The sequence below is a fragment of the Tenrec ecaudatus genome, chromosome 15 (assembly GCF_050624435.1).
Source record: "Tenrec ecaudatus isolate mTenEca1 chromosome 15, mTenEca1.hap1, whole genome shotgun sequence".
NCBI lineage: Eukaryota > Metazoa > Chordata > Mammalia > Afrosoricida > Tenrecidae > Tenrec > Tenrec ecaudatus.
The window spans coordinates 76700470-76726458 of NC_134544.1; the positions used below are offsets into that span (position 1 = coordinate 76700470).

The 25989-nt window shown below is 40.9% G+C and overlaps 1 non-coding gene and 2 pseudogenes across 1 annotated transcript; 2 read left to right on the forward strand and 1 right to left on the reverse strand.

Annotated features, from left to right (window-relative positions):
- Window positions 1-25348, forward strand: part of LOC142427526 (nicotinamide phosphoribosyltransferase-like) — a 54456-nt pseudogene extending 29108 nt beyond the window's left edge.
- LOC142428229 (U1 spliceosomal RNA) lies at window positions 6603-6790 on the forward strand (annotated as a pseudogene).
- Window positions 11401-11516, reverse strand: LOC142428277 (U5 spliceosomal RNA). Its single transcript, XR_012780203.1, has one exon. It is a non-coding gene; the product is annotated as a U5 spliceosomal RNA (small nuclear RNA).
- Window positions 25349-25989: the final 641 nt, after the last annotated feature.

The following is a 25989-nucleotide window of genomic DNA, read 5'->3' on the forward strand; positions in this document are numbered from 1 at the left end:
ATCTAAAGAATTCACAAGTGAAGAACAGATCTGGGAATCTCACTAAATGTATTATTAAGGGTTCTCTAACCAAAACCAGGACACTTATGATTTTTTATGGATAGATACAGCAGGAAGGATTATAACAGCTAATTAGTCCACACCGCAGTACAGAGGGCTCAGTTCAATTCACTTCCATGGAAGTTAATATGGAAGCAGACAGCTGAGTCTTGCCTCTGGCAATGCAGGTAGTCAGGCAACAGGCAGCAAACAGCAGGTGGGGTCACCAGCAGCTCAGGAGATTAGCGAAGAAGCTGTGGATGGGATATAGAACTCAAGCAATGCAAGAGACGGGATCTGACAGCCTCAAGCTCAAGCCATGTGTACACCAGCAGCATGGCAAAGCAGGTCTAGAAGGTACCTCAAGTTCTAGCAACAAGATCCATGGATTGCATTCCCACAAGTAGTGTAGCTCACAAGTTGAGGCAGAAAACTAGCTAAAGCTGTTGCACACTGATCCCCAGAGAGCAAGGGGGAGGGGGGCGCGAGGCTTGCTGAGCCTACTGTCAAATCAAGCGACCTTATAAATCCCATGTGTTCCTATTTACTAGGTTGGCACATTAAGCCTACCTGTCACCCCAGATCTGGTCCAACTCGTGCATCTGCAGCTGGGACAGGAGGCCTCAGGACAAGGGAGAATCCAGTGAACCATTGGGTAGGGTGAGGTATTTCCAGAACTTTGTGTCTGAATCCCTGAGCTACTTGCATTTGTGGGCTGCCACCAAGAAAAATAGTGACACAAACATGTTCCATGCTCTTGTGAATAAAGTCCAACAGTCCCATATATATTACACCAACTTATAAAGAGCATGAATATAAATAAATGTATTCTGAGGCTCCACCTGATAGAGTAAGTGGAGATGAGTGTCAGTGGCACCTTTGTAAGAATCGGCTCCTCTGGGAGTTGAATGTTGGCTGAACCCTCAGGAGAACACAATCCTCTACCTGTGTTTTCCATTCACCAAGCCCGGGGTCCTCTTCATCTAGGCCAAGCTTGATGCTAAATGAATTGCTCAAAGAGGTAGAAAAATCCAAGGGACAGGAAGCTTTAGGAATAAGGTCCATGATGCCCAACTCCCAGGGATTTACAGCTTATAAAACATCCATCATTTCCATTTTTCCATAATGTCATGGTACATTGAACATATAGTCCAAAGTTTGAGGATCATTGAAATCTATCGATCATGCTGAATTTAAGAGGAGGCATGATTCAACGTCTGCTAAATATCGGAATGACTGAGTGAGTCACCAACAGGGAAAAAGATCACTTCCCGTAAAATAACTGTACTGCTGAAGAGATTTAAAACTTACTGTGGAGTACAAAGTATTCACATCACTCTAAAGCAATTTAATGATTTAGAAGGTTTCCATTAATAAGTTGTGGGGATAGTTGTTCAGCCCTGCTCATACTTTTTCCCTGCACACAGTTGGATATCTACAGCAACCTCTTGGACTTGAAGACTCTTTCCTCATAGGGAAGATGTGAAGAACATAAACTTTCCTCAGCACACAAATAATGGCAACTTGAAGAAACAATTTTATTAACTTTTTCTTCAAATGGGTTACGTATAAATCATGTGTTTTTTCTGTCTTCCTGGGTTCTTTTAGTGGATTTTGGACATATAGAGGCAAATTAGGAAAGGCTGCATTAAGGGAAATTATTTGAGCAATTTGAGCAGTAGAATTCCGTTCTGAACGATGTCAGATTACAATATTCATAAGGGATAAGACGACTGTGCAGAGATGACCTCTGCACCAGGAGGCAGAAGAAGCTATGGTGGGTATCTACTCCTATGAAGATGCACATCCTTGGAAAACCAAAGGACATTTCAACTTGGCTCTACAGAGACACTGTGAATCAAAATAAACTCCATGGCAGTGTTTAATTTTAGGGGCTTACAAGGAGGCCAATTCTATTGAAAAATAAATTGAGCATTCCATGCCCAGGTTATGTGTCACTGAATCTTGAGATTGTGGCTGAGATCATGCGAAATAAATAAATAAAATGCCTCTATGTCCCTACTCCCAGTGAAATATTGAGGATTTGCTTACTCCACTAAACTTCAGTCTGAAAAGACATACATTGAGACAAACAGAAATGACACAATGTATTAATTTCTCAGAGACTCTCCTGATTTAATTAATTGTGTAATTGCCTTCCTGAACCAGAGAAAGCTTTCTCTGACAACCAAAATTTACACGAAACACCTGTGTTAACGGGGCTCTTGGTTGAAGTCATAACTGGACTTCTTGCTTCATCATTGAACAGTGTTTTAAGCAACTCCACTTGACTCACACACACCTATGGATCAAAGGGTCATAGGTCAATGCCATCCTGCTATTAGATATTACTGCCCTTGAAGGACCCAGACTCTTGGTCATAAACTGGATCCCAGAGAGTACCATATTTAAGGAATTGTACCGTGTCAATCCCTGAGATTAACTCTTCCCAAGCAGGTCATGCTTTCGGCATTCATTAATGAATGATACAGGAAGGGTCAAGAGAATGTGGAAAGAGTACCCAAATCTCTGTACCAAAAAGAACTAGTCTATATTCCAACATTTCAGGAGGTAGCATGTGAGCAAGAATCAATGGTGCTGAAGGAAGAAGTTGAAACTGCACTGCATGCATAGCCAAAACCAAGGCTCCTGGAGTTAGCCGAGCACCCAATCGAAATGCTTCAGAAGAAGCACTGAAAGCACTCACACATCTATGCCAGGAAATGTGGAAGACAACTACTTGGCCAACAGCCTGGAAGAGATACATATTTATGCCTATTCCAAAGGAATGGGGTCCAGTAGAATGCTCAAACTATAGAACAATATGATTGCTATTGTATACAAGTAAAATTTTGCTTAAGATCAAAGAACACTAGTTTCAGCAGTACATTGACAGAGGACTGCCTGAAGTTCATGCTGGATTCTGAAGAGGATTTGACACAGGGAGACCATTGCTGATCCTAGATGCACCTTGGCTCAAAGCAGAGACTACCAGAAAGATATTTACTCATGTTTCATTCACGATGTCAAGGCATTTGACTGAGTGTACCATAGTAAACTGTGTTTATCTTGAGAAGAATGGTGTGTTAGTCTGGGTAGACTAGAGAAACAAATTCATAGACTCATGTGTGTAAGAAAAAAGGTTTAAACAAAACAAAATAAAGAGGTTTATACAAAAGAGAAGTTGAATATTGAAGAAACATCCTAGCTCAGTCCAGATCAAGTTCATAAATCTGTGATATTAGCCCATATGGCCAATACCAATCTATAAGTCCTCTTCTGACTCATGAAACACATGCAATGATGCCAGATGTGGGAAGATCACAGATCAGTGGGTTGGAAGTTTTCTGGATCCAGTGTAAGCATCTCAGTGCTGGCAGGGGTCTCTACATGGTTTTTCTGGCTCCAGAGGTCTGGTTGCATCAGGATAGGCCCATGTGGCTTCTCCAGCTCACAGGGTGTAGCACTATGTGTCTTCTCAGTAGAGAGTCTCCAAAGGAGTGTGTAGTAAGAGAGAATCTCTCCCACCTCCAAGGAGGAAATTCAGGAATCCCCAGAATTCTTAGGAGAAAGAATACAGAGGCCTCATTAGCTATGACCTGATTGACAGACTAGACTCCACCCCTTCACTCTTAATCCTCTCAAGCTCCTAATTGACACCAGATTATGTAGCTACCACAAATGGGAATTCCAGAGCAATTCCTTGTGCTTATGAGGAATTTTCACATGGATCAAGAGGCAACTGTCCGAATAGAACACGGGAATGAATAGAACAAGGGATTTAAAACCTGTGTGGTTTAAAATCAGGAAAGAGGTGTCTTAGGGTTCTTTCCTTTCACCATACTTGTTCAACCTATATGATGAGCAAACCATCAGAGAAGCTGGCTTATATGAAGAAGTATGTGGTAACAACATTGGAGAAAGGTGTGGGGAGAGGTCAAACGCTTACAGACATTCTCCCCAGGGTAGTTAGGCAACCAGACTATATGGCAGGCCTCAATCCCTGCTACAGGGGACATAAACTATTCCTCCTTGAGGCCTGAGACCAAGCGTTCACACCCTACTGATAATGGTTCCCATGGAGATCTAGGGAATAGGTGAAAGTTAGGCTGCCATCCTGAACCTAGGATCTGCTCATCTTGTCACATGTATAACCCCAATCCCTCCCCTTCCTATTGCATGTATGTCCCTAGACCACCCCTCTCTCATTACTGTATTACCTATAGGACAGCCCCTTCCAGTGACGTATGTCCTCACCTGTAATTAGGGGGCTTGCGTGTCCCCAGAGAATATAAAAGGGGCCAGGGCTACCATTTAAACTCTCTCTCTCTCTCACTCACTCCACGTGGACCATCAAGTGGGGCAGAGGTCAGCATGCTACCATGAAGCATGTCTGACTCCCATTTACTTCAATACTTCACTTCTATCTCTCATGCTCTCTATAACTTTACTATGATGTTTAATTATTATCACTGTACAATTGCGCCTACCGGACCCATAATGATGTGTTAGGGGCTGGCTTCCCCTGACAGAAAGGTTTATTACCAACCTTCAGTATGAAGCTGACAAACTTGCCTGATGAAAGTGAGGAGGGTTGAAGCACTTGCTGATGAAGAGCAAGAATTTCAGCCCTCAGTATGTATTACAAGTCGATGTAAGGAAGACCACAATGCTCACAGCTGGAACAATAGGTAACATCATGATAAATGGAGAAAAGGTTAAAGTCTTATTTGGATTCACAATTAGTGCTCATGGAACAACAGTCAAGAAATCAAAACATGTATCGCTTTAGATAAATCTGCGGCACAAGACCTTTTTAGAGTATTACAGAGAAGTGCTGTTCCTTTGAGGACTAAGGTGCTCCTGACCCAAGCCATTCCCCATTGCATCATATGCTTGTGAAACTTGGATATTGACTAAGGAAAACTAAGAATCAATGCATTTGAATTGTGGTGCTGAAGAGGAACACTGTAACTATCGTCGACTGCTAAAAGGACAAACAGATCTGTATTGGAAGACGTAAGACCAGAGCACTCCTTAGAAGTAAGGATGGCAAGACTTCATCCTACATACTTTGGAAATATTGTCAGGAGAGACCAGTCCCTGGAGAAGGCATTGTGTTTGATAAAGCTGAGGAGTGGCAAAAATAGGAAGCTTTATTTTGTTTTCCTTTAAAAAAACATCATTTTATTGGGGGCTCTTACAGCTCTTACAACATTCGATACATCAATTGTATCAAGCATATTTGTACATATGTTGCCATCATCTTTTCCAAGACCTCTTCTACTTGAGTCCTTGGTATAATTTTCTCTTTTTTTCCCTCCCTTCTCCATCCTCCCTTCCTCATGAATCATTTATCAATCATTTTTGTTATTATTTTGTATCGTACAATGTCCTTTGTGTCTCTTCACCCACATTTCTGTTATTCGTCCCCTTAGGAGGGGGTGCTATATATCCAACCTTGTGATGAGTTCCCCCTTTTCCCGCCGTCCCGGGCCATCCCCCTACTCTCATGATGTAGCTACTCCCACTACTGTTCCTGAGGGGTTTATCTGTCCTTAATTCCATGTGCCCAGAGCTCTTATCTGTACCAACGTGTGTTCTCTGGTCTAGTCAGATTTGTAAGGTAGAACTGGGTCATGGTAGTCCAGGGGGAGGAAGCATTAAGGAACTAGAGGAATGCTGTGTGATTCATCTGTGATATACTACACCTGGAACCATTCCTTCCTTATAACCCTTCTGTGGGGAGATATGCAATTGATATCCAATTGTCTACAGATGGGCTTTGGGTCTCCACTCCAACCCCTCTTGTTTGCATCGATATAGTTGTTTGTTTTAATCTTTTGATACCTGATACCTGTTCTCATTGACATCTCGTGATCACACAGGGTAGTGTGCTTCTTCCATGTAGGCTTATTTGCTTCCCTGCTAGATGGCTGTTTGTTTGACTTTAAGCTTTTAAGACCCCAAATGTTGTATCTTTTGATAGCTGGGCACCATTCACTATCTCCACCACATTTGCTTATACACCCATTTTGTCTTCAGCAATCGTGTTGGGAAGGTGAGTATCAGAGTACCAGGTTATCAGAACAAAGTGTTCTTGTGTTAAGGGAGGCCTTGAGTAGAGACCCAAAGTCTGTCTGATATCTTAATATTTAACATATAAATACATGTACATTGGTCTCTATCCCTTTCATTAAACATTAATATATTTACATATATACATGCCTATAGTGATACTTCTGTAAATAGCTTTTGCCTCCAATTTCTTTCCTCTACTTCCTTTCACCTTCCTCCTATCCCACAATCATGCTCACCCACCATTTGACTCTTGGTAATTCCTCTCGGATACATTGCACTTGCCAGGCATTATACACCCTCCTGTTCCCTGATCTGTGAGTTTGTTGGCTCCCCATTCCCCCTCTCCACCACTTCCTCTGCCCTGTCCCCCAACACAGCTCCCATTGCTGGTTACATTGTTTTCTCTTTGGGATTGTTCATCCTGCTTATTTTATATAGAGACAGAGGGCAAAAGAAAAGCAAAAATAAACAAAGCAAAACGAATACTTACCTGGCAGGGGAGATACCATGATCACGAAGGTGGTTTTCCCAGGGCGAGGTTTATTCATCCATTGCATTCCGGATGTGGTGACCTCTGCGATTTCCCCAAATGTGGGAAAATAGACTGCATCATTTGTGGTAGTGGGGGACTGCAGATCAGGTCTGATGAGGTGCCAAGCCCTGTCCCCCAAGTCAGAAGTCTATTTTCAGGATTCCTTGGGGACTTGGTTACTTTGCTGCCCTGTTGCACTTCCTTTGATTTCACCCCGCGGTGTCTGGGGCAAACTGGGCACACTTTCTGCACAGTGTCTCCAGTGCTGTCCCCAGTAGCACTAGGGTTCAGCGAAGGAATCCCATGTCTCCTGGTGGGGCCAGCCACACGGTCCTCTGTGTGGATTGGCTGCTCCAAGCAGGGATGTCGTCCCCAGGGTTTGGTGGGCCATGATGAGATTCTCACTCTCACTCTCACTCTTGCTTGCTCTCTCCCTCATAGTTTGGGTCTGGACCTCATCGTGTGGGTCTGGACAGATCAGCAAAGAGCAAGGTTCTTGAGAAGATTGATTGACACAATGGCTCCATCAGTGGGCTCAACCCTGGCAATAATTATGACGACGGCACGGGACCGGGCAGTGTTTGGTTCAATTGTACATTGGCTATGGGCTGGAAGCAATTCGATGACACCTAACAACACAGAGCAGATCATGAATCCTGTGTCCTAAGACATCGCTGGGTGGGTTTAAACCACCAACCTTTCAGACATGTGTGTACACTTCATCATTTGCATCATGTAGAAACCTCAGTGGCCCTGAGTCTGATTATAAAATCTATCCTTGAGCTTTATCAAAACTCTGGTGCTGGGGGCACCTGTCCGGGTCTTTTTCCCTCCATAAGGCACAGGCGCTTTTACTGCAGGTGAGAATATTTCCTACTTTTACAATACCACTTTTGAATTTGGAAACACCAGGGAAGACTACAAAACCAGTAAATAAAAATGGAGAGATTATCTAGGAACACAGTGAGACAGAGCAGAATCCCCAAACTGAAACCATCTACAACTGGTCCTTGGCCTGATCCTGCGCTCTTCGGGTCCTGAGCGCCCCCTGGAGTCCAGTCTCTTCCCTGCAGAGGAGGTTTGTGTCTGGGCTCTCACTGACTTCCCACATTGTGTCACTTACATTAATGCATGATCATTTCCTCGACATTCATGCTCTTTCTAATCATCTGCAGAAAGAGAGTGTTCTTAGAGTTGTCTCTGGAGATGGTGAATTGACGCTTTGCTCAGTCTGTGTATAATGTAGTCCCACCAGAATAACTAATGTATACAACCCACTGCAGGCCCTTCACTGGAGCCTGATGGGAACAATGCATTTCACAACTATTGAAGGTGAATCCAGACGCTGCACAGGAGAGTCTCCGAGACACCCCACCACCACCACGACTTTCTCAGATCGCCCCCAGATGGTGCTCACACTGGACACCTACAAACACAGAAACACCACGATTAGAGGACACATACACAAACAAATGTACTCGATATTAAACACACACAGCAAGGGTCTACAATGATTACCATGTAAAATGGACAAAGATTGGTGCAAAAGTAGTTTTGTGTATTTGTATTATTAATAGTTATGATATGTATTGATTGAATTTTATATCCTGGATGGCTGTATTGGACTGAACAAAAAATGAAAGCACAACAGAACTGTGGGATTCAACCGAAGAGAACCTTGTGGGCTATTTGTAGCAACAACCAACCTGTATAGTGTCAAAATCAAACTGACGTTAATGACCTCATTTTGCATCTAATGGAATTAGAGAAAGATGAGTGTGCCACCGCCCAGGTTTACAGGGGAAGGGGTAGGGGTGCCAGGAAATAATTAATATAAGATCTCAAGTAAATGAAATAGAATGAACACCATCAGTAAGTCAATTAAACAAAAACTGACTCTTTGAGAAGATGACCTCGAGTGATAAATATCCAGTTTTCATGATCATGACAGAAGAAAGAGGATGCAATTCTACATGCTTTCTGAACAACCTCATGCCCACAGCTGTATATATCACAAAAATGGAGGGATTTCTTGGATGGCAAGAAAACCAATAATGTTCCTATGCAAGAAACAAACGATGGCGCCGGTCACCATCATCATGGGTATCTACATCTTAAGGGGGACGAGAGGCTTTTTGCTGGATCTAACTTGGCAACCTTTGCTTCTTTGGACTTAAGCCAATGGCCTGCCATCTGACCTGCCCATTTTGGACTCATTTTCCTGTCTAGTCACAAACCTGACCTGCCAACCTGCCTTTCACCCTTCTCCGCAGCCTGTGGTGTTCCTGCCCATCCTGGGTTCGTTAGCCCCTGAAGTGTAACTTCATGTAATTTAGTGGCAGTGTAATTTAGAGTCAGAAAGGGGAACTATGATTTTGGTTTGTGATCATTAAGACTCCTTTAACCTGTGAACACATTTTTTAGAGTACTGACTGCATAGCAGAGTGGGTGAGTTTGATCATAAGCATTAGATAGATATTTTATTTATTTGTTTAAAAGATAATTTGACTGGGGGGCTCTTACAGCTCTTATAACATTCCATATATCAATTGCATCAAGCATATTTGTACATATGTTGCCATCATCATTTCCAAAACATTTTCTTCTTGAACTCTTGGTATTAGCTCTTCTTTTTCCCCTCCCTCTCCCACCATCCCATCCTCTTGAATTCTTGATCAATTATATATTGCTTTTATTATTTTATATCTTACACTGTCTCTTGTCTCCCTTCACCAACATTTCTGTTATGTATCTCCTTCGGGGGTTGGGGAGAGCTATACAGCCAACCTTGTGATGGGTTCCTCCTTTCTCTCCCTCCCTCCTCCCCAACCATTCCCCTCTCCTCATATTGCTACTCCCATTACTGTTCCTAAGGGGTTTATCTGTCCTGAATTCCCTGTGTCAAGAGCTCTTATCTGTACCAATGTGTGTTCTCCAGTTTAGCTAGATTTGTTAGGTAGAACTGGGGTCATAAAAATTTAAAAAAAAAAAAAAGAGGACGAGAGAGGATTCATTGTGAGCTCTCACACCACAAAGGTTGGTGTGTGTAATGTAAAGCTTATAGAGTGAAAACTACTTACAAACTCATATATAACAATAAAGTACATGTCTCAGAGCTCTGTTTTCCCTTGAGAGTGCTTGTGCTTCTCTGAGTCTGAGGGAGAACTCTTGCCCATATTCTCTACTCATCTGCTTCTAAATATCAGAGGACATGAAAATGCAGCTCTCTGCCACTGATAAACCAGTCAGAGCCCCTGATGTGGGAGATCTCAGAGGACAGTCCCAGTCTCTGGGGTCTCTGGTGTTACCACTTCTGCCCAGAAGCTAGTCCACAAGACTCATAATGAATTTTACACCAAACGTGGCATTCATTCTGGCCATTTTACATGGTAATTGTTGTACACCCTGCTGCTGTGTGTATAATTGTGAGTGCATTTGTTTGTATGTGTGCCATCTAATCACGGTGCCTCTGTGTTTGCAGGTGTCCAATGTGAGGTGAAGCTAGTGGAGTCCGGGGGTGACCCAAGAAAGCCTGGGGGGTGGTCTTCATGAAGTATTCAGTGATTTCTTCATGTAAGCGAGAATCGAGCAGGGCCATGTTTTAAGAACTAACTATTCTTGGATTGGGGCAAGAACTAAGTAGGAGCCCAAAATCCATATGCTAGCCCAGGGGTCCTCAAACGTTTTAAACAGAGGGCCAGTTCAAGGTCCCTCAGACCCGTTGAAGAGCTGGACTATAGTTTAAAAAAAAAAAAAACAACTATGAACAAATTCCTATGCACACTGCACATATCTTATTTTGAAGTAAAACAAATGGGGCAAAAACACCCGGTGGGCTGGATAAATGTCCTGGGCGGGCTGCATGTGGCCCACGGGCCGTAGTTTGAGGATGTCTGTCAGCTAGCCCATGGGTTTAATAACTCTGATTTACTTTTGCGGTCATGTTATGATAAAACCAAAACCCCAAACAAACAATAACAACAAAAACACACAAAGAGCAGAAAGAAACAAAAAAGCAAAGAAACAAAAGAGAAAATCATTGTCAATCTTCCTCTAGGGTATAAGGCAATTGCACTGATAAAATTCAGCAATTTATTCAATGACAGATGTTTTCCCCCAATCTATGGGCTCTCATTTTGCTCTCCTGATAAAATCATTTTTTAAAATTAAAAAATAATTTTTGTTATTGTATTTGCAATACATAATTTTGTTGAATACTGCCAAAAATGTTACAAACTTTTAATCCTCATTGTATACATTAATGAAATGAATTTCAGAGCAGTTAAGTATCTTGCATGTGCTTACATAACTTATAAATAGCGTGTATGAGATTGAAAACTAATGCATTCTGATTCTAAAAATTATTCTCCTAACTTCCAAGTCTACATAACTAAGCTGTCAAGGCACTTCTGGCGAAGTTTCCTTATTTATTTATTTTTTATAAATTATTTTATTGTTCTTACAGCCCTTCTAACTGTAAGAACAGTTGATGTATGGAATGTCAGAAGAGTTCTTACAGCTCTTCTAACATTCCATACATCAATTGTATCAAGCATATTTGTGCATATGTTGCCATGGTTTCCAAAACATTTTTCTACTAAAGCTCTTCTTATAAAACCCTCTTTTTCCCCCTCTCTCCCTCTTTGATCAAATATATATATCTCCTTTGATCAATTATATATATATATCCTTTGATCAAGTATATATATATATGTATATGTATATATATACATACAATTTTTTTAGTAAGCCTTGCAAGTGCATGGCCTCAAAAAATTAGTTTATGACTCAGAATTGTTCCTCTCCATGGAAATCTTTAGTAAAAGGCAAAAGATTTATACGATCTGAAGAGAAACCAGAGTATGCTCAATTATATTTTGTTATTGTTAATTTGTATCTTACACTGTCCGTTGTCTCCCTTCACCCACATTTCTGTTATCATCCCCTTTGGAGGTGGGGCGGCTATATATCCAGCCATATGATAGGTCCCCCGTTTTTTACCCTTCCCCCTACCTGATCATCCACCTAGCCTCATTACATCACTACTCTCATTATTGTTCCTGAGGGGTTTATCTTTCCTGAAGTCCATGTGTCGAGCGCTCTTAGCTGTACCAATATGTATTCTCTGGTCTATCCAGATTTGTAAGGTAGAACTGGGTTACGGCCTTGCGGGTAGGGAGCGAGTATTCAAGAACTAGATGAATGATGTGTGATTTGTCGGTGCTATACTGCACCTGGGTTGAATCATCCCTTCCTTATACTACTTCTGAGGGTGTGGGTGGTATCCAATTATCTACAGATGGGATTTGGGTTCCACTCCAACCCCCCTCTCTCAAATCAATATAATTGTTTGTTTTGGATCTTTTGAGACCTGATGGCTGATCCCATCAACACCTCATGATCACACAGGCTGGTGTGTTTCTTCCATGTGGGCTCATTTGCTTCCCTGCTAGATGGCTGCTTGTTTGACTTGAAGCCTTTAAGACTACAGACGTTATATGTTTTGATAGCTGGGTACCATCCGCTCTCTTCACCACATTTGCTTATGCACCCATTTTGTCTTCAGCAATTGTGTCGGGAAGGTGAGTATCAAAGAGAGCCAGGTAATCAGAACAAAGTGTTCTTGGGTTAAGGGAGGCCGTGAGCGAGGCCCAAATTCCATCTGCTATCTTACACCTTTTCATATAAATATATGTTCATTGGCTTCTATCCCTTTCATTATAAATTAATATATTTACATATCTATAGACCCATAGCTATACCTCTATAAATAGCTTTTGACTCCTATTTCTTCCCTCTATTTCCTTTCACCTTCCTTCTATCCCACTATCATACTCACCTTCCATTTGGCTCTCAGTATTTCCTCTTGGATACATTGCTCTTCATAAAACCCTACTCGGGATTATACACCCTCCTCACCACCAATTTTAGATCTCTTGTTTTTCCCTTTGTCTATGAGTTTGTTGGCTCCCCACTCTCTCTCCCCGCCCCATCTTCTTCCATGTCCCCCCTGAACTGCCAGTCCTGTAGTTTCTCTTTGGGATTGCTCATCCTGCCTATCTTATATAGACAGACAGAGGGTGGAAGAAAAACCAAAACATAATAAAACAAAAACAAAGCAACAACAAAAAATAATAGATAGTTCCAGGTCTGTCTGCTGACCCTAATGTATTTTTTCCGATCAAGTCTGAAGAGGTGACAAGCCCTGTACCCCAGGCCAGAAGTCTATTTTCAGGATTCTTTGATGACTTGGTTACTTTGTTCCCCTTACTGTCCAGGTACACTCCCTTTGCCTCTCACCCCACTGTGCATGGGGCATATCAGGTACACTTTCCTGCACAATGTCTCCAGTGCTGTCCCCTGTACTGTTGTGGGTCAGTGATAAAATGTCTTGTCTTGTGGTGGGGCAGGCCCTACGGTGCTCTCTATGCTCCGAGCATGATGTCGTCCCTGGGGCTTGATGTGTCATGATGAAGTTCTTTCTCTCTCCCCCTTAGTTCGGTCCTGTGTGGTCTGGACAGAGCCACCTCTCTCCCCGGGCTATATCTTCAGTGTTGTCCTCTGTATTGCCTTCTGGGGAGACGGTCAACATAGATCGACTTGGGTTGTTCTTACAGCTCTTATAACAATCCATACATCAATTGTATCAAGCATATTTGTACATACATTGCCATCATTATTTACTAAACATTTACTTTTTATGGACACCTTAATATCACTTCCTCTTTTTTCTCTCCCTCCCCCAACACCCGCGTGACTCTTTGATAAATTATGTATTATTATTTTCTTATCTTACACCGACCATGTCTCACTTCCCACAGTTTCTGTTGTTTGTCCTAGAGGGGGTGTGTGTGGTTTATGTGTCAATCATTGTAATCAGTTCCCTCTTCTTCCCCTCCTCTTCCCACCCTCCCACCACCCTCCTGATATCGCTACTCCCATTCCTTTTCTTGGATTCCGTGTTCATGGGCTCTCATCTCTTATATGTACCTGTGCACATGCTCTGGTCTAGCCCGCAGTGAAAGGAAGGACTGGAGTGATGATAGTGGGGAAAGAGGAAGCATCAAGGAACCAGAGGGATATTGTGTGTTTCATTGGTGCTATTTTGAGCTGTGGTTGACTCATCCCTTTCCTTGTGACCCTTCTGAATAGATGTCCTATTGTCTACAGATGGATTTTGTGTCTCTGCTCTGACCAACCTGGCATTCTGTGATGCTCACACTCCCAGCACAATTGCTGAACACAAAATGGGCACATAAGCAAGGGTGGTGAAGAAATCGGATAGTGCCAGGCTATCAGAAGATATAGCATCTGGGGTCCTAATGACTTGAAGTTAAACAAGCAGCACTCTAGCAGAGAAGCAACTAACCCACATGGAAGAACACCATCTGTGCTATCATGAGGTGTCCACAGGATCAGTTGACAGGCAATAGAAAACCCCAAACAAATAAAAAACCATATTGTTGAGAATGAGGGGTCACGTTTATGATATCATTTAAAATACCATGGCTTGGGTCAGGTACACCATATTCCTCAAGGTAATATTTTTATTATTAAAATTTTAAAGATATATTTTGCAGCAGATTCACCAAACGCAATATGTCATTAAGTTCGGTTTGAGTTGATTTAGTTTAGTCTAGTCTAATTTGATTTAGTTTAATTTAGGACCCAATTGCAGTAAAATCCTGAAGAACTTCATTTTTTACTATTTTAAGTGGGTAAATACATAGAACACTTAAAATGCTTATGTAGGAGATGTTTGTTTCATTTTCCTCATTAACTTTGTTCATTAAATCATTTATTATAGTGGTATCAATTCAGGGATATTAATTGTATCCTTTACATTTAAAAAAATTATTTTATTGGGGCTCATATAACTCATCGCAATCCATACATACATCAATTGTGTAAAACACACTTATACATTCGTTGCCTTCATTCTCAAAATTTGCCTTCTGCTTCGGTTCCTGGAAGCCGATTTTCCTTTTTATCCCAACCCCTTTCCTCCCCACTCACCCCTCCTGTATCCTTTATATTTTTATACAATTCTAAGTTATATATTTTATTGTTCATAGTTGTCCAGATTTTTGATGTATTGAGAACATTTTCATTTCATATTAGGCATTTCCAGTTATGTCTTTTACAATGACACTCTGCAATTTTTCAATGATGTATAATGATTTCATAACTTGGGGACACATACCCATGGTAATGACCTTTATAAAACAGAAAACATTGCTGTGTGCACTTTATTTTGCTTTTAGATTTACAGTCGTTGATCACCTGAAAGTTACTTATGTTAGTATGCTGCCCTGTACCACCCTCAGAGTTGTTCTATTCATTTCAATAGGAACATTTTTAATAGAGTTTTGCTTTCCATCTTGAAATGCCCTAATTATTTTGTAATGTATACAATTATATTAACTCTGTTGTAAAGTTTTATCTTATATTTGAAATAAAAATGTCATATTTCCAACCTGGCAATAACAAGTAGAAGAATTTAACTGCTGTTAACTTACATACATCACCTATTGAGCACCAATTCTCAAGAGTCTTGGCAAAGAGTGCATTGGGAGGAATGGTTGAGGAGTTGAAGCAGGCCTGAACTCAGTCTTACAGATATCAGCATTTTGGGATGCTAGTTTAGCGGTTGATTTTCCTTCTTCCCTCTTTTCATAGATTCCCTGGTTGAGTAGTGGTTATGCATTGGGCTGCTAGCTGCAAGTTCAGCAGTACAAAACCACCAGCTATTCCATGAAGACAGATGAGGATTTCTACTCCTTTAGAGAGTTACAGTATCTGAAACACTCAAGGACAGTTCTTCCCTGTCCTATAGGGTCACTTTCACTTGGCATCTATGCAATGTCACTGAGTTGAGTTTGGTATATTTCAACTTATGGATAAAAGCACTTTATAATTACTGTGCATAGTTTATGTAGCTTTATTTTTAAATGATTTGAGGAGAATGGCAGCTTGATTATATTATAAAATTATATTCGCTGTTGTGAAAAAGCTGCCAGATTGTTCTAATGTGACGGTAACATTTGGTAGTTTCTGGCACTCTACATCCTCACCAGTCTTTCATGGTATCAGTCTGTCTTTTGAAGCAGAAGCACAATAGTAAACTTGCGTTACTAATTTATTGACCATTTAACTTGCAATTCTTAATGATAGTTGATGGACCACGACATTCCACATGCTTGCTTGCTAACTTTGAAGACATCAGATCAGATCTCCCCATTTCATCAATTTTGTAATTCGGATTTTAGCTAATTATGTAGTGTCTTTCTTTGAAAATCATTCAGAATGTGGCACTCCTCAACAGCTCATCATCTTCTATTCCTGGATGACATTCACGGAGTATAGAGCCCAGCCACTTTAGTAAACTATTTAATCACTGATGCTCAAGAGGGTCTTCTATTTAAATATAAAAACAAAATCATTTAAATGAAATATTCCCCATATAGTTGCACACTCAGGATAAAATATAGGCCCCATGTGCTGAAGCGAGATCTTTGCTTTAACCCTGGCATAACTCCCATCTTGCAGCCTTAGGCAGCATGAGAGAGTATATGTGGGAGTATATATGAGTACAGTCTCAGAAGCTGATGTCTTACCCGGCAATAAAGATTGGCAAGGAGGCACTGCATTGGCCAGCATTAGACCTTCTCTTTGATGCCAATGTTTTCATCCCAAAGTCATGAAATAACCAAGTAGTTGTCATTTTAAGCTGCAAAGAACTATGCCTGATTTCTCTACAACAGTAGAAAACTGGATAATTTTGATAGCCCTTTCATTGGGCCCCTATTTTTCTACAATTTCCAAGTTCCAAAAATTGGAAAGTTCTGTGGGTATATTGATTAAATTACTGACCATGATTTGGAGCAGTGGGAAAAAACAAAAACAACATATGGATTATAGAGCCCAAGCAACGCTTCTTCAATGTGGAAGGAAACTGCCAGCATATACGGGTACTTTGTAGTACACGTGATAAAAACGTCATTTACAAAGGGTTACTGTGGGAGTTATATAATCATTTGTCAATTTGATGATTAAGAATGTAGGGGTGGAGTCTAGCCTGTCAATCAGATCATAGCCAATGCGGCTTCTGTGTGGGCATGGCCTTCTCATGAGAATTCTGGGAAATCCAGTATTTCATCCTTGGAGGCAGGAAAGACTCTTTCTCACTACTTCACAGCTTGGGAGACACCGCAGCTGAGAGGACAAATTGACCCATCCCGTGCAGCCCTGGGTGCTGGGGAAGCCATTCCGAGACCCCTGCCAGAGCTGTTTCCAATGACACTGGATGCAAAGACTTGCTACCCACTGGCCTGTGATCTTCTAAATTCGGCATCATTGCATGTGTTTCGTGAGTATGAAGAGGACTTTATAGATTGCTGTTGGACATATAGGCTAATATCAGACTTATGGACTTGATCTGGGCTGGGCTGGGCCATTTTCTCAATGTTCAATTGCTCTTGTATATAAATCTACTTCTTATACACACAGAGATGAAAGTGACCTGGACTGAAAAAAAGAAAAGAAAGAAAGTGACCTGGACTAATGAGCAGAGATGCACGTAGTCAGAATCTTAAATTGTTCAGACACCCACCAACACCAGATGCCATGAGATGGCAGGCAGTCTGCTGCAGTGACTGGGATCAAGTGATTACATTCCAGCCTACATGAGAGAAAATACTCAATTCCGTGATCTCCAACTGACAACTGGGAAACTGTCCTGTGCTTGAATCTCGGGATATTGACTAAACCTCTGGGTTTTTGTTTTTTACCAAATCATTACTTATTCCCCTCAGCAGAATCTGCTCAAGAGAAGCCATGTGAGTTCCACTCTTTAATTGTATTTCAACCTTTAAAAAATTAGAATACATTAGAGATTATACAGTGGTTAGAAGTAAGGAGGAAAATGGATGAGGTCAACCCTCGGTCTGGAACTTTTTGCAGACATTGATATGAGGGATAAAAACGAAGTGGAAATCTGAATGGGAAATAAACTTTAAAATAGCACGTTCAAAGATAGTGCCACTGCTTGCACTGTCAAAAGTATGGATAATTTTCCAAAATGGATGAATCTGTAAGCTTGGTTAATTAATTCAAGGTGAGATCTCTGAGCAGTTATTCAGTGGCCATGCATAACTCGAGAGACTGAGCAGGAATGTTCAGGCTTCAGAAGCACCCATTTCACCTGGGGAAAGGCCACTTCAGTGTCCATGACAAGCCCTAAATGTGGAGGTAACATTCTACCCTTGGTCTGGGAAAGCCAGCACATCTTCAGGCAGTGCTGTAGCTCCTCTGGAAAAGCAGAGTTGTGGGCAAAGACGCTGTTGCTCTGTGTTCTTCTGTGCCTGGTGACAGTTCCCCAAGGTGAGGGTCTCAGATAGCAAAGCTGGTTTATGGGGCCTGTGGTGAGTGCATGTGACTGACAGGAACTTCTCTCTTTATTTCTAGGTGTACTGTCCCAGGTGCTGCTTCAGGAGTCTTTTCCAGGTCTGGTCAAGCACAGTCTATTGTTCTCCCTCACCTGTATGGTCTCTGGTTACTCCATCACCAGTAGCTACTGCTGGAGCTGGCCCCTGGGGAAAGGTCTGCAGTGGTGGGGCCACATATGCTATGGTGGTGATACATAGTATCACTCATCCTTCTGAAGTCCACTCTCTAATCACCAAAGACAATTACAAGAACCAGTTCTCCCTTTAGCTGAGTTCCCTGACTGTACATGACACAGTCCTGTGTTATGTGCAAGGTACACACTGTGGGGATTCAATGTGAGCCCAGACACAAACCTCCCCTGAAAGGGAGGCAAAGAGCAGCAGGAGGCACTAAAGACCCAAAACATCACAGGTCCCCGCCCTAGAAAGGCACAGAAGAGCAATCAGGAGGATTTCCTGTTGGAGTCTGCATGTTCTCTAACTGGCTCTCAGCATCTCCAGCGACAGATTTCACTTTTCATTTCTTCCCTACATTTTCTAATCATCACTGCTAACTTGAAAGGAGGAACTAGTAAACTAGTAAACTCTGCTTGCAGTAGAAATATATACATGACTCTGACCCTTCATTATTTTCCTAAATGACCCATTTTTTTTGACAAGCAGATTATCATGATCATTCTCATCCTACCTGTCACGTAAAAACTGTTGACAATGAATGGAAACACAGGCACATAGACACTCATGAGTGCAATGCATGGTTTAAAATTCCTTGAGCTCCAAGGATATAGAGTATTTATATTCCAAATGTGTTGTGAAGGCACTATTTGTTTTTTTAGCATTAATTTTGGACTGGTATGTTAGATTAGGTGTTTTTCTTTTCTTAAAAATCATTTTATTGGGGGGCTTGTACAACTCTTATCACAATCCATACATCCATCTATTGTCTCAAGCACATTTTTATATTTGTTGCCATCATTTTCAAAATATTTTCTTTCTACCTGAGCCCTGGGTAGCAGCTTCTCATTTTCCTCCTCTCATTCCCCCACCCCACTCCATCATGAACCCTTAATAATTTAAAAATTATTATTACTTTGTCATGTCTTACTCTGACTGATGTATCCCTTTACTCACTTTTCTCTTGTCGGCCCCCTAGGAGGGGTTATAGGTAGACCATTGTGATCGGTACCCCATTTCCCCGCACCTTCACCTTCCCCTCTTGGTATAGCTACTCTCAATATTGATCCTGTGGGATTTATCTGTCTTGGATTCTCTGTGTTTCCAGCTCTTACCTGTACCCGTGTACACGCTATGGTCAAGCCAGATTTGTAAGGTAGATTTGGGGTCATGATAATGGGGGGTAGGAGAGGAAAGTTGTATGTTTCATCGGTGCTATACTCCACCCTGAGTGGCTTGTCTGCTCCCAGTGACCCTTCTGTAAGGGGCTGTCCAGTTGCCTTCAGATGGACTTTGGGTCTTCACTTTGCACTCCCCGACAGTCACAATGATATGATATTTGTTCTTTGATGCCTGATACCTGATCCCTTTGACACCTTGTGATCACACAGACTGGTGTGCTTCTTCCATGTGGACTTTGTTGCTTCTCATCTAGATGGTCACTTGCTTATCTTCAGGCCTTTAAGATCCCAGATGCTATATCTCTTGATAGCCAGGCAATATCTGCTCTCTTCTCAACATTTGCTTATACACCCAGTTTGTCTTCAGAAATCATGTTGGGAAGGTGAGCATCATGAAATGCCAATTTAATAGAACACAGTGTTCTTGCATTGAGGGAGTACTTGAGTAGAGCCCCAATGTCCATCTGCTACCTTAATACTAAACCTATAAATATACATACATAGATCTATTTCCCCATCATCATAAATATATTTACATATGTACATGCCGGTATTTAGACCTCTAGAAATGACCTTTGCCTCCTAGCCCTTTCTTCTATTTCCTTTTACTTTCCTCTTGTCCCACTATCATGCTCAGCCTTCATTTGGGTTTCAATAATTCCTCTTGGTTACATTGCTCTTGATCAAGCCCTACATCCTCATTGCCATAGATTTCAGATAACTTCTTGTTCCTTTGTCCCTGGCTTTGATAACACCCATTTTTTATCCCCTGTCTCCCTATGTCCCTCCCCTGGAATCATCATTCCTGTTGTTCTCCTCCAGATTAGATGGTTTTCATTAATAAGTATAATTCAGTGCCATTTCACTTATGGGTAATGTTTGTTTAATCAACACTACATACACAAACTTTTTTATCTTATTTCTTCTTACGTAAACTTCTGGTAGTTTTTTACCTTGCAGCATTGCATTTAATTTAAACTATAAATTTACTAGTAAACATTTATTTAATACCCTTTAAAAAATTAAATGTATTAGGACAAAATTAACATAAGTACATTCTTTTTATCTGTATCTCCCACCCATCAGTCAGTTCTAGTACTGTTATGAAAACACTCCTTTGTTTCTTCATTTTCTGGTGACTTGAATACTGCTTTGGTTCTGGAAGCTATAATATTGTTCACTGTTGGAGAAATTTAATGGCTTTCCTTTAGTAAGACAGTCTAGGAAGAACTCTTGATGATTTCTCTTCAAAAATTAGCTAATGGAAACTTTACGGGTAGCAATAGAACATTATCCAGTATGCTGCTGGAAGTTGAGCCACCAGTTCAGAATATTTTCAAAATATAACATGGAAAGTGCTGCTTCATCAAGGTAAGGTTACCCTTAGTGACATGGATGGAGAAAGGGTTTCAGGACTTTCATTGCTGATGCTATAGCACTAAAGTGAGAAGCTATAGTACAAATGACAACATTATGGGCATTCCGTAGACTTAGAGAAATACCAGAAGGAATGACCCACTCTGGGACATCAAGGTGAGTTGGCACAAAGAATTCCACAGAGACAATGTGGTAAATTCTGCATTATTGAGCAGTGATAGAAGTCTTCAGAACTTGTGAGGAGTCTTTTAAGGTGCAGCCATTCACCTGTCTCTTCCCCCAAACAAATTAGAGTCGAGATGACCACAGACTAAATCCAGTGGAATAGCGTGGATACACTGAATCCAATGAAATAATGCACCACCCATAAATCAGCCTACAAAATCCTGAGGCCAGAAGAAGAAGATGCTATCTGGCTACCATTATCAACCTACCTAAAAGGGGTCATGAGAAATAAATAAACAAACAAACAAATAAATAAATAAAAGGGGTAAAGGTTCACACTTCACATTAGGGATGGGTTAACTAAATGTTTGCAGGCTAATAAAATGTTTGCAGGCCAATTATAGCATGCTAACTTTTAAGATAATAATTTTGTATCTCCCACATATAAGGTCATAAGTATAAAAATGGCCCTTCAAAAGATACAACAAAAATATTTCCCTACCCTTACCTTAGGAGGCCTGGATAAAGTGGTGAAATATGTAGAACACCATTTTAAAAAGACAAGGCTTACTGGTTGGAGAGAGACTAGTGGAACCCGTGAGTGATTAGACCTCAGTAAGCCTTCAGGCTTGGGACATATCTCATTCCAGTTGCTCAATGTTTCACTGAACCGTAGATAGCATGGTGAGAAATAAACAAACCACTAGGGAACACACACTCAGGATGATTGACCATTTGAAAAAAAAAATGGCAGCATTTATCCAAGTACAAAATACTCTGCCAGAGAAGTAGTAAAAACAAAGTAATACAAATTGGAAGCCAGGGGGTAAGTGGGAGAAGTGCTATTGTATTATGGGGATTACAATCAATGACATAAAACAACATGGGTATGGATTTTTGAGAGGAAAGCAGATTTGCTCTGTTAACATTCATCCAAGTCAAGGTAAAAACTAAATAACACAAGATGCTAAAGAAATTAATGTCTATAAAATAAGACTGTGGAATTATGAAATATGCCTCCAATACACTTGGAATTTCCATAAATCACTAGAATGCTGAATATTGATATCTTGGGTATGCAAAACTTTAAGTGGATGTTTAAATGGATTGATGTTTTGGGGATCCATAATTCTATGGTTTACTGTTTCTGGAATGAAAAATTGAAGAAAAAATGATCTTGTATTCATTATCCAAATCATTTCATCCTGAAATACAACGTTCAAAGTCAGTGAAAAGTTAATATCCATAGGCTGCCAAGGAAGACTAATTTAAAGTTTACTGAAGTTTAAGATGAAAAAATGAAAAAATTTAATGAACTGCTGCAGTCTCATAATTAATTAATAATTAATCACATGAAAAATCAGGAGTCATAATTAGTCATAATTAATCACATGAAAAATCAGGAGGCACTATAATTTCCATGAGTGATTGAAATACAAAGTTTTTAGAAAGTTGTCACAAAGTTTCAAAAGTTGAAAAATACAGCTTTGTTGATTGGATATTAGGGATTGCATGATAGATAGAATTCTTCATGACAAGTAATTTATTAATCACAAGCCTTACTTTTAAATACTCCACCACATGAATATGCAAACAATCAGAGATCTACTAGATCAAATATGAGTATGTTGTGTTTCCTGAAGGATCGTTTAACTAGCATACCCTCCCCGACAGAAACGCTGAGGAGACAGCTCTCACACCATGGACTGGATCTTGAGAATCCTCTTCCTGGTGGTGGCAGCTACCGGGAAAGAAGTCACCGGTCTCAGGGAGGAGGAAGTGATTGTAGCTACCCTAGATTGATTTTGTCCACCTGTCTTCACTCAACAGGCAGTGACTCTGAGGTCCAGCTGGTCCAATCTGGTGCTGAAGTGAAGAAGCGGGGTGCTTCAGTGAAGATCTCCTGCAAAAATTCTGGACACTCACTCACCAGTTACCTTATTGACTGGGTGAGGCAGACCCCTGGACACAGGTTTGAGTGGATGGGAGAGATCTACACTAGTAATGGTGGAACAAGATACCCACCAAAGTTCCAGAGCAGAGTCACCATGACCAGGGAAACATCCATAAGCACAGCCTGCATGGAGCTGAAAGGTCTGAGTTCTGAGGACACACCATGTATTACTGTATGAGGGGCACTCAGTGAAATAACCCAGTGAGACAGCTGTGCTGGGCTCACAGAAGATAGTCAACCAAGGTACAGGCTGCCAATTTTTTCAGATGGGTAATCAAGAGAACAAAAAGAAAACCAACAAACATGTATTTACTTAAATTGTTTGAGACAGTGCCCAATGCATGTTCCCCAAAATCAAAATTTAGGGAGGCAGGAGAGGGATGAAGGTCCCTTACTGATTTATTTATTTTCCCATTGTGTAGAAGAGCCTAGCATCCAGTTGGAGCCAGTGAGCTTGGTAGCAAAGCAGATTCTGTATGCAAGGGTTTATTCCAAATAAAATGTATATGCATATGTTTGGTCAATCAGTGGATTGCTGCAAACAAGTTCTCTAAGCAATACAGTTGTCTTAGTTTCCTTAGAGAGTCTTTAAAAAAGAAAGAAAGAATGAAAAGCACGGTCTGTGTTTTGTACTGTGTGGAAGAAAAGTATTTTGAACCGAAGGCTATTATCGCGTATTTAAGAAACTCAAGGGGACATGAAACTTTGGCTGCTCGATATAAAATAGTGGTTTTTAGATGAATTGAGCATTTTAAGGAAGGTCTTGAAGATCTCAAAGATAGATTCCAAGTAGAGGTCAGATCAGAAGTTTATGGAGAATGGTGGGACTGCTTTTATTTTTGTTTGTTTACTTATTGTTGTACAGGTTATATCTTGTGTCATTTCTGGGTGGGCATATGGTTGTCATGGGGCTAAGGATTAATCCTGCTAAGAAAACTGAAAATTGCATTGGTGAGAAAAATGTCAATGATGATTGACTTTACATCACAACACAAATCATGTCAATGCTTTGAGAGTAGTAAAGGTTATCCTAAGAAATTTTATTGTAAGAGACTCTGCCATGTTGGGTGAGCTGAAAACTGTCCAAATACCTATTATTAGGAGACTGTATAAAGAAACTCTGATACATACACACAATAGAATACCATGCATTTCTGAAAAACAGGGATGGCATTATGAAACACCACATGATGTGAAGGGACTTGGAAATCATTATGCTGCGTGCAGTTAGTTGATCACAAAAGGACAAATATAGTATGTGTCCACTAATGTTTGATGGACACCAAGATGAAGGAAGGCTTTTACCCTCAGGGTGTGCAATAGTCTGAGCTGGTCTCCCAAGCAACAAGATAGAGAGCCTGCCAAGTGCTCATGGGACATAAATCACCTGCTTTATGTGTACGTGTTAAAAACCTCTCTGACAGAGGACATTTCATCTCAACTGGGGTCAGATTTTCAAGCAGGGGCTAGAAGATCATTCAATTGCTGCCATACAACATTGTGCTAAGGTCACTCAAAATCAGTAGACACATCTACAATACTGGATTGAGACTATACTTGTGTAGTCTTGGGATCCAATCCCAGTAGCCACAAAGTCAAGGGAATAGAAAACACTATTGGCTAAATGTGTGTTAGAAACATCTGCAACTTAAATGGTCTTGAATAGAAATTATATGACTTTGACTACAAAGGATTATCTTCCCAAGCGACTGCTGGCATTGGAGCCTCTGCTCATTTGGTTAACTTTGCCGTGGTTCTCAACCTGTGGATCATGACCTCTTTGGGGAATCGAACGACCCTTTCACAGGGGTCACTTAAGACCATCAGAAAACACGTTATGATTTACATTATGATTCATAACAGTAGCAAACTTACAGTGATGATGTAGCAACAAAATAATTTTATGGTTGGGGTCAGCGACATCATGAAGAACTGTATTAAAGGTCGTGGCATTAGGAAGGTTGTGAACCACTGCTTTACAGGAGCACATCGAGTAGTGGGAATTTCTTTAAATAAAAAATACTATGGAACAAAAGGTCCTGTTCCAGGCTATTCTGTTCCAACAGCAGTACATGGCGTTATAACAGCGTGGGGGAAAGACCATGAAAAAGATGCATTAAAAATCATAGTAACGCAGTTTTCATTAGTGCCTGTATTTGCAGTCGGCCATAGCTATGCCATTTTTAATGCATGTCAGAAAATATGGGGTGAAGATTTGAGACATGTAATAATATCAAGAAGTACAGAATTGCCACTAATAATCAGAACTGACTCTGGAAATCCTTTGACACTGTATTTAAGTTTGGTCCATGTTATAGAGAATTCAAAGGGTTACAAGTTACTGCCACCTTACCTAAGAGTTATTTAAGAGAATGGAATAGATATTAATACCTTATAAGCAAATTGTATAAGGGGTTAAAGGAAAAAAGGGGAGTGTTGAAAATATTCCCTTTGTTTCTGGTGGAACCTTGCTACAGAAGTTAACAAGAAATCTCTTAAAATATTCCTTCAAGTGTAGTTATGTGGTAGCTTATGTATTTAAATCCATAGTTCTATTGGATCAAACATAATTGTACAATTGCTGCCATCATCAACTGTGATACCTTCATATCAGCTCCCCCTATCCACTCCCAGCCCAACCCTGCAACCCCCAGAACCCTCAATATATATGTATATTTTGCTGTAACTTCCACCATCCCATGCATCCTATCACCTGAAATTCTGATGTTTGTTCCCTTTGAGTGGTGTTATACAGTCACCAGTGCTGTTAGTTTCTCCCTCCCCCACCTCCCCACTTCCCCCGAAAAGACCTGCATGGGACTTCAATGAACCAGAAGGTAGGGAGAGGCTCCGAATTTATCGCCAGGTTCTCATGCCTGATTTCTGAGTGGCAGCAAAAAAGCCGCCCAATTTGACCAAGGTGGGTAATGTAAGGCAAGGTCCCCAGGAAAGTCCAGCTGCATTCTTAGAACGCATCATGGAAGCTTTTAGGCTGTATACCCCATAAACCTGACATCAGAGGAAAGTAGGGCTGCAGTA